The sequence below is a fragment of the Pinus tabuliformis genome, chromosome Q (genome assembly GCF_031772625.1).
Source record: "Pinus tabuliformis cultivar Carrire ecotype Pingquan chromosome Q, CPIR1, whole genome shotgun sequence".
Lineage (NCBI taxonomy): Eukaryota > Viridiplantae > Streptophyta > Pinopsida > Pinales > Pinaceae > Pinus > Pinus tabuliformis.
In genome coordinates, this window is record NC_142296.1 from 1,055,884,858 (window position 1) to 1,055,895,580 (window position 10,723).

Here is a 10,723-nt window from a genome sequence, read left to right on the forward strand (position 1 = left end):
CGCCCTCCCCACGCACCCCCTCACGCCCTCCCCACCCTACACGCCCTACCCAGCCCTCGCCCTACCTGGCCTTCACCCTACTCGCCCTACCCGACCACCCCCTCACCCCCCCCCCCCCCCACCCTACCTGTAAGGACCTGCAGTCCGTGCGACGGGCATGGCAACTCCACTGTGCAAAGGACGTGCGAAATGCGAAGTGAACGACCAAGAGACAAGTTTATATGATGTGGGGCAAGTTGAGAGGGCGGTCCCACGAGTTGGGTGGGCCAACCCTCCTGTCACGCCCCTAGGGCGGCGGTAGTCTTTCAACCGCTCTTGGCGAGGTGCGGCACCATCGAACACTTTCTTTTCACCAATACTTATGTTCATGGACTACGCCTAACCACTTGTCCTACTTAGTTTGTGTTTCTCAACCAAGTAATTATTATGTTTCCTTTATACCAATGAAAACCCATACACATTCATTATCATTAGCAATTATACAAGAGAACACAATTGCACAGTATAAAGGGAGGGGCAACTCCCTGAACAATGAGTCTACCCGAATACAATATATTATACAATCTTTCAATGTTACAAAGCTTTACAAGTATACTTGGGAAACACCAAGTTTCATACTTAGCCAAATTTACAACCTTCCACACCTCCGTGTGCCAACCAAAGTTCCTTGCCCAAGTTGGGCGGGCGCGCCCTCACACGAGCTGCCAACCGCACTTCTCAACCGAACCTTGTGCACGATGGGCGGGCGACTCCACCAAGTCACCAAGACACCCTCGTCTCCTTCGCATAGCGGTCTCACCAAACTCCATCGCGTTATGTTTGTGCGCCGGGCGACTTCACCAAGTCTCCACCCGCGCTCCTCGTCCGAACAACGGGCGCTCCTACCCATGCCCTCGCCTTTCCTTGCAAGCTCGTGCTACCATGTGGAGCTGCCCAAGGTTGGGCGCATTAGAATTGTGCCTTCCCTTCTTGCTGCGGCTCGCACTTCCCTTTCGCACTTCGCACTTATCGAAAGACTTGCTTGAATTGATGCTCCAAATGCCACCATCGCATGGTTTATTTGTATGGATGGAAGGGCGAGTCGAGCTGCCCAAGCCGACTTGTCCTCCATGTGTTTGAACGCCCCCTACTCATCGCAAATGCGCCATTATGTATGTCGGCCTCCGTTGTGTTTGTAGGTCGGCCCGTGGGTTGAGCCCACGCTCCCCACGCCATATAAATAAGCCTCGCTCTCCTTCCTTATGCGCATTTACATATGTCCATCGCACATCAAGTCAAGAGCTCACACTTTTGTTCGTTCACCTTCGCTCATTCACCAACAAGCCAAGTCGCACATCGGGTGGGCGTGCCAAGAACCGCAGGTCCTTACATCCTCCTCCACCTGAAATCGTTGTCATCCTCGACAACATCCCATCCTGGTAGCCATCCACCAAGATCAACATCAACAACTGTCTCATCCTTGGTCCATGATATCAACTCCTCCACATACTGCAAACATCCCTGCAACATATGTAGAACTCCCATCTCCATCATGTGTCGTCCCATCCTGTGAACTGTCCTCCTTGCCTGCCTGATGCCAACATCTCTCCGTGCACTTCCGGACCCCATGTTTGAACTAGTTGGGTAGCTAATCCAACTGTCACGCTCAAGCCATGAGAGTGAACATCCTTATGCCTTCACCAGTCTATCTCGGATTCTGCCACATCCTGGACTCACCAAGAATCTCACCCATGCTCAGGTCCATGGAAACTCCATCCCATCTGCAACATGTCATGATGCTTGATGCTTGATGACTTTGCCTTGGTCAAACAAGATTAAAATTTCAATTTCAATTTCAGTAAAATACTTGTAGGCAGTTAACTGAGGTGACATGGCACTTGTCACTCAATTAACTTAGTTAATTCGAGTAGGAAACACTTGAGTTCAATTTAGTATGATTGATTTCTAATTTCTAGCAATATATTTCAGTTAATTTGAATTATTATGAGTTTAACTAGTTCTAAATGTTAGAGAACTAGTGGATGGTCCAATAGTGGGGTGTGTACCTCAGTGATCAACTAGTTAACTCATAAATCAACCCAAAATAATTGGTCCATGTAGATAACTCAAGTTACCCAATTGATATTGGATTTCAAGGGAAATGTACTATCGATTGTAGACTATTCTGAAGTGTACAGGTGGTGCATGCAATTAGAGAAGGGTCTATAAGAATTGTGCAATACTCATGGAGCAATTTCCCTAATTAATAGGGGTTAATTCCTCAGGGAACAACACAAGGAAATAGGAGCTCAGAAAACATGAAATTTGGTTGAGTGTTGACCAGGGTCAATCTGTGAAGCAGTGATATAGACTATACTAGTGCAAAGGTTTCTTAGGCTTGAGCAGGCATTGCATTTCTTCTCTATTTTCTAATCAATGCAATACATATAGGAAGGGGTTTTGAGTAGTTTCTTTCCCCTGGATAATTCTCCATGTTTGTGTATTGATTCATGTCGCATGTTTATGATTTCCTTTCTCGATCATGAATTGCTTTTCACAAATGAGTAGAGTAGATTCAAGTTTTATGTTTTAGTAAATTACATGAGCAATTTTGAATCTGCATAGAATTTCGACAGTCCAATTAACGACGCCAATGTGTATAATATCATATGTGCACAACTATTTGTAAATAAAAATCTCCACAACAATGCACCATATTGTTTATGCAATGGGGCATTCGTATACTGGTTTAGCACTAGGGTGTATTGAGAGTATAACACCAAACTAGGCAAAATGAATTTTACGATTGACTTTTTTTTTTTAAATTTAACCATTTTTTGGTGCTATCGAGTAGTATATTTACTAGTGCATCATATTTACTTAGCGCACCACTATTTTTATTTATATAAAATAACTCTACCATGGTGCACCATATGATGTTATGCATTGATGTGTCTATTTATAGTAATGCACTGGTGCATTAGTGTATTATAGACACACCATTAAAAAACATCAGCTAAAACATTTTCTCGCCCAACTTCGTCAGTGATCTCTGCTAGAAATGGATTTTTGGGCTATTTTTATAGGGGCTTCCACAAAAACCTTTGCTAGAGGGTAATTTTGTTGTAGTGAAGGTCGAGTGTGTCTTCATGAGGAGCACCAATTTTTTTTGTTAAGAAGAAGGATGACACACTTAGGTTGTGCATTGATTACTGACAACTAAACAAGGTGACCATAAAGAAGAAGTATCCATTATTGTGAATCGATGACTTATTTGACCAGTTAAGAGGAGCAACAATATTCTCTAAAATTGATCTGAGATCAGGATATCATCATGTGTGTATAGAATATGAGGATATCCATAAAACAACATTTAAAACAAGGTATGTGCATTATGAATTTGTGGTAGTGCCTTTTGGGCTTACCAATGCACCTACAACTTTTATGTGCCTTATGAACAATGTGTTGTGCCCTTATTTGGATAAGTTTGTCATAGTCTTTGTTGATGACACTTTGATCTATTAAAATACCAAGTGGGACCATGAAGAGCATTTGGTCGCAGTACTATAATTTCTAAGAGAGCATAAGCTTTATGCAAAGCTTAGTAGGTGAAATTTCCTTCCTTCTTGGATTCATTATTTGGGACACATTGTCTCCAAGTAAAGAGTAGTAGTTGATCCTGAGAAGATCAAGGCTACCATGGAATGGCCAACACGTAAAAATGTGGCTGAAGTTAGGTCCTTCATGGGACTGACAGGTTAACACAAGAGATTTATTAAAAATTTGTCCAAGATTGGTTGTCCAATTAATGCTTTGCAAAAGAAAGGGAAGAGGTTTGAATGGATAGTTGATTGTGCTAAAAGCCTCAATCAACTTAACCAAATATTGACCAATGAACTAGTGTTAAGAATAGTAGATCCTGAAAAGGATTTCATTATTATTATGCACGGATTCCTGCAAGGAGGGACTTGGTGGAGCCTTGATTCATAATGGTCAAGTAGTATGCTATGAATCCTAAAAGTTGAATGAACATGAACATAATTGTGTAAACCGTGATTTGGAATTGGCTGCCATCATCCATGCGATGAAGATGTGGAGACAATATCTTCTTAGTAGAAAAACTTCACCCTAATGAATGATCACTGACGCAGCCGACTCGCCGAGGACTGGAAAGCGGAGCTACTGCCGGAAGGCTCCGAGAAACGGGTGGAGGGGCGGTACCTGATAGAAACAGGGTGGGCACCGCAGGCGGCGATTTTGGCACACGAAGCGACAGGGGCTTTTATTACCCACTGCGGATGGAATTCGGCTGTGGAGAGCGTGGTCGCGGGCGTTCCGATGATGGCGTTGCCGCTGCAATCGGACCAACCTGGCAACGCTCTGCTTCTGGCAAGGGAAGCGAAAGTGGCGGTGGAGATGAAGACGAGCAACGGTGTTGCTGAAAAGGAGGTAGAGAGGGCTGTGCGATATTTAATGAAGTCGGAAGAAATGAAGCGGAGGGTGAAGGCGTTGAGTGAAGCTGCGGTTGCGGCAGTTTCGGAAGCAGGAGGGGCAGCTTGGCAAAATCTGGATTCTTTTATGTCACGACAGTTTCGGAAGCAGGACGGGCAGCTTGGCAAAATCTGGATTCTTTTATGTCACGACAGTTTCGGAAGCAGGAGGGGCAGCTTGGCAAAATCTGGATTCTTTTATGTCACGACAGTTTCGGAAGCAGGAGGGGCAGCTTGGCAAAATCTGGATTCTTTTATGTCAAGACAGTTTCGGAAGCAGGAGGGGCAGCTTGGCAAAATCTGGATTCTTTTATGTCACGACAGTTTCGGAAGCAGGACGGGCAGCTTGGCAAAATCTGGATTCTTTTATGTCACGACAGTTTCGGAAGCAGGAGGGGCAGCTTGGCAAAATCTGGATTCTTTTATGTCACGACAGTTTCGGAAGCAGGAGGGGCAGCTTGGCAAAATCTGGATTCTTTTATGTCACGACAGTTTCGGAAGCAGGAGGGGCAGCTTGGCAAAATCTAGATTCTTTTATGTCACGAGTAGAAAAAACTTTTGTTTTTATGGATGGTCTTCCAAGATAAGGAAAATTATAAGAAAGTCTTCGTCAGTGGCCCTCCACGAGAAGGAAAGATTTGGAAGCTTAATCGATGGTCCGCCACCAGAAGAAAAGTTTTTATCAACAGGGGGCTTCTTCTGGAAGGGTTGATTTAAGTCTTTTATCAGCGGTATTCCAAGGAAGAGAAAAAATTAAAAGTCGCAAATGGTGTTCTTCAATTTAAGAAACTGAATTATTTTATTAATATGTTATTTTAGAATTGGTAGTTATAATTTTACTATGCTTTGCATAATCCTCCATCTAATATGGTTGTTTCCAAATTATATTAAAAAATATATATAGGTTTTACACATGGTAGATAGCATTAACATTGTTAATTTCGTTTATTTAGTTCGCTTGAATTTTTTAATTACTATTAATTGTTTAAAATTTTATTATTAGAAAAATAATAATATTCAACTTTTTATTATAATAATAAAATAGATAAAAATAATATAATTTTTATTTAAATATCTTATATAAAGATAAAGTTAAGAGAATATATATTCTAATTAATGAACAAAAATAGTGAATATTTCATTTAAATATTTATAAAAAATAGGATAATGAGTAAATTTATTAATATTTTTTCTAAATAATAAAAAATAAAATTTTTAAAAAAGTGAAATACAAAAGCATTTTTTTTAAATAATAAAAAAACACAATTTATTAATTATATTAATTACTTTAATAAACTAATAATTAAATCAATTTTCCTAACATTAACATTATAATTATATTAATATTTTTAGGGATAATTTAATTGACTATTACTATATTATCAAGTAATATGTAAATCACGAAATTAAAAGCCCAAATCTCTTATTATAACTATTTATTAAAAAAAACTCAATTTATTAATTATATTAATTACTTTTAATAAACTAATAATTAAATCAATTTTCTTAACGTTAACATTATAATTATGTTAATATTTTTAACTCATTAATATTATTGAATTAATTAATATAAGATATATGAATTAATATATATTATTGAGAATATATTATTAAATTTATATTTTTAATTAATTAATATAAGATATATGAATTAATATATATTATTGAGAATATATTATTAAATTTATATTTTTTCCCCTCTTCTTGAAATTTCATGTTTTCATATATTCTTATATAATACATAATCATTTAAAAGAAAAAGTCATAACATATATTTTTGAAATAGATAACATTCCCTTTGGGGATGATGGACTTGAGGAGCCTTTGAATTAGTGAGGGTATCACCACCTACCTCCTATATGACAATTTATAGAGGTGACGGGTCACCCTTCATGCACGCATACTAGTGCTGTAATTAAGTTTGTTCATGTTAAGTCAATGTAGTTGGTTTGATTGTTACTATGTTCAGTGAGTTTCTAGGCTGTATGAGAGTGGATATTGTAAGGAGAATGTCAACAATTCCTGATTTGTCCATCAGTCTTTTCAATAAATGTGAATGTTTGTTTTTCCATCAGTTTTTTCAAGTGATTGTATATCTAAAATTAGTTTATTTATTTAAGACAACATTAGATGTATTTATATGTAATATTATTTAATGTGAATATAGAATATAGTTGGCACTATCAAAATTTAAGTTGGTATCAAAGCACTATCCCATAAACTATAGTTAACCTAATTATTTTTTTTTCCTTTTTGTTTCCACTATAAGAATAAAAGTGTTAATTTTATTTTATTGGTGAGGAATCGGTACACTCTACTTGTCATGATGATAAAAATGATAATAATAATAAAATTAGAAATTTTGAGTTAGGAAATGTCCAAATTTAAACAATCATAAAATAACAATAAGAAAATAATTGTGATAAGACAATCATAAAATAACAATAAGAAAATAAATGTGAGAAGACAATCATAAAATAATAAGAAAATAAATGATTAACTATTAAGTAAGGAGTTGTCTTTAGTGCGACTTTTTGGAGTTTCCGGTGCTAGAATCTCGTGGAAAAAAAATGAGGTGAAATCTTGATTTGTGTTATTTAAACTAGTTTTTTTACTGTATATATGAATTCAGCACCTGGGCATTTCTATTGTGCCGGGTTTACCCATCAAGCTTGTGATTTCAATGAATTCCTACGGATTTTAGAGAAATTAGATCGGAAAATCTTCCAAAAAGTCGCACTAAAAACAACTTGATTAAGTAACTCTGGGCGGAGAGAGATCAAATCTTTTTTCACTCTATGCTAGTTGGCATATCAAGATATTTGAAGATCAAATCTTTTTCACTCTATGCTAGTTGGCATATCAAGATATTTGATCCCTCTCGGTGCTTAGTAGATCCAGAGTAAAGATCGATCTATACTGATTAATTCTCCCATTTAAATAGGCTACATTCCACTTGAATACCATGGGTCAATACCATTGGTTCTCAATACCATAGGTCAATACCATGTGCTATCTTTATTCTTATTAATATTAATACTAAGGTTAATATTTTTTTTGCATGATATTAATAATAATTTGGCCCATAGGTTTCACCTAAATAAAACCTCTTTTTTGAGTGTTGGTAAATATAAAGTGAATTCTGGAGTAAATATAAAAAAATGTTTTATTTATTTACCATATCTCTCATTTATTTATATTTTTATTAATTTACCATACACCTTTTATAAATATGGTATTTGGCCCATAAACTTCACCTAAATAAAACCCCTTTTTTGAGTATTCATAAATAATTAGAGGTTTATGGAGCAAATATAAAAGAGAGGTTTTATTTATTACCATACCTTTAGTTTATTTGTATTTTTATTTATTTACTATACCTTTGGAGTAAGTATAAAAGAGGTTTTATTTACCATACCATAGCTCCAATTTAAATGTTTACGTTTACATTTACAGCTACGTTTACGTTTACATGTTTACGTGAGATCTAACTAATATCTTAAATGTTTACATTTACATTTACATTTACGGTTACAGATTTACAGTTACGTTTACATGTTTACGTGATGCCTCTCTGGCACAATAAAAGAATTGAACCCAAATATAAAATAATAGTAATAAACTTTGGGAAAAGGGAAAAAGTGGAAGCATTTTTCTTTTCGTTTTTTTGATAGTGACAAGGGGAATAATGAGTAATAATAATTATTATTTAAAGAACGAAGCATTAAATTAGTAGAGATACAAAAGAGGACAACATTTTTATTGAGTGAGACAATGAATTATAGGATTTAAGATTGGTTAAGTGATTTGTAAAGATATTTTATTAGATAGTTCATCAATAAATTTGATAAAATTATACATAAAATCCAAAATCTATCTTATGAGGCTTTATTTCTCCTTACCTTTTTGGATTTGTAATATATTGTTTATTGTATATGCATGCAAATTATAATTATGTAAAAAATAGGGAACAACAAAATAAAAACTCACAAACTATAAGGTGACATAAGGTATATCTTGGAAGATGAGGTTGCTCTAGTCTTTTTCTCTGAATGGAAAAGGGATGCAAGTACAAAGTAGTGAGGCTTGCGGCCTATGTGTTTCTATAGCGCACAAATCCTCTCTGTTTGCTCACTCCCTTTCCCTCTTGGCTACTTTGCTCATCTATGAAACAAAATGCACTCGAATATAATGGAACCCCTTTTCCTCCCAGTGGCTCGGTTATAACACAACCCGATAGCGTACTAATGGTTAAGTTTGACTCCCTCAACTCTTAGCTAGAGTTACAATATGGACTCTTCTAGAGTCATGATCATCATGATTAAGTGGCTAGCTCCCTTTCCATGAGCAATGGGCGCTAATGCGACATACTCTTGAATTATGGTGGTCCAAATAAGAAGGTCAAATTTCAAGTGGCATAAATTTTGCATACAAACTTTGATTCAAGTGATTCTTTTGTCGTTGGAAAGGTATCTATGTGTAGAATAACATAAAAAGGTGTGGCACTTACGCTGAAAAGTTTTACCCCCAAAAAAATGTCGCCATGATGCCTCAAATTGCCCCTGGAAGGTTTCAGACCTCAATTTTCGAAACTCAGTATTGCCAATAATAATGGTTTTGTGAGCTTATTCCTCCATTTTTCCACTCCAATAGAATTGAGATGGATGAAAAAATACATAATGATTCAATTCAGATGATAGCTCCCATTTTGGGAGGCTTTTTGTCCCTAAAAGATTTTATTAAATAAGGGCAAGACATTTTTCCTTCCCCTTCTCTCGAGAGCACCATTTAGCCTTGCCTGGAAGTTGTCCTTTCAAATCAATTTGATCTGAATTCATGAAGGAACAAAATGAAATACACATTTAAACAGAACTTAGAGATACAACGAAAGAACATAAATTTAATTAATTAATAATAAGTACTGAAAATTGTTTACATGCAGAATAGAACAAACTAGCTTGGATGATGGTAGTTTATCTCTGAGAAGAGATGCGATGGCTACATGCCTTCTGAACCGTGTTACAATCAGTCTCAGAGGCCTTTTTACCATAAAAAAGAAGTGTGAAACCTTAACCCTAGGAGATGAAATGCCAACAATTTTGGGCCTAGTTGGGGTAAATTGGACCCCTAACTTCCCGGGGTCATAACTTTGGCATACGATCTTCGTTTGGCTATCACAGTACCTTGTTTCGAAGATCTCCATGAGGAGGTAATAAAAAATGTGTGAAACATATTCTGACATTTTTCCAATCTCGTCGTTTTCCTAGAAAACGTCGTTTAGGACCTCAAAACAACTTCAGAAGTTTAGTAATGGAAAAACTGCCAAAAATAGAAAGTTGTGCTAGAATTAAGGAAACTGAAAGGAAATGGTGTTGGGGGTCCAAGTGGAATAGGCGGGTAGCCACCAATATCCTCCTTGATCACAATTTTCCAAAGGCGATATTGCCCCTATCTACTAGTTCTAGACATTTTCTCCAAAATTGTATCCTCTATCAACTATGCTTGAGCATCAAGTGCCAAATCCTCTACAGAAGGTAGGAACTTCTCTTCTTCTTCCTAATCTAGAATGGAAGGCTCGTAGATTTTTAGTTTCTCTACATTCACCACTGGTAAATGCACATGCATGGGGATAGACTGAGTCTATAAGCATTTCTTCCCATCTTTTATAGTATTTGGTGTTGAATTTTTGTACCTATGGTCAATATTCATAATTGTTAATTTATCCCTCCAAATAAATGTAATAATGTATTCAAGACATGTTATTCATGTCGACTTCAAAAAGAGGGAAATTTGAATTTTCAAACTATGTATTCTTTCTTCCAAAAGTAAGGTCGACTTCAAGTCGCCTCGGCCCTAGAGAGGTGAACCTTGGGTTCTCTTATCCACTATAAATACACTACTCATCTTCATCCAAAAGGAAAGAAATTCAGATCTCTTTTGTTCACTTATGGGACTCCTCTAAAGTAGCAATAAAAGACTTTCTAAGGCATATCAAATCTCTCTTGTAATACATCAAATGCTCCTCTCTACAAGACAAGTTCTGGACATACTTAAGAAGATGAACAGACTGAGCTTATGGACATATCACCTTCTAAGAAGAATAAAAGAATATCATATTTGGAAGGTAAATTTTTAGTATGAGGTCAAATTTTGGAGCAAAAGGAAATTTTAAGCAAACCTAATTCTTTGTGGAACACTGAAATTTTTGAGGTACATTAGAATGAGTTTATGAGGCTACTTTTTATTGGCATGGT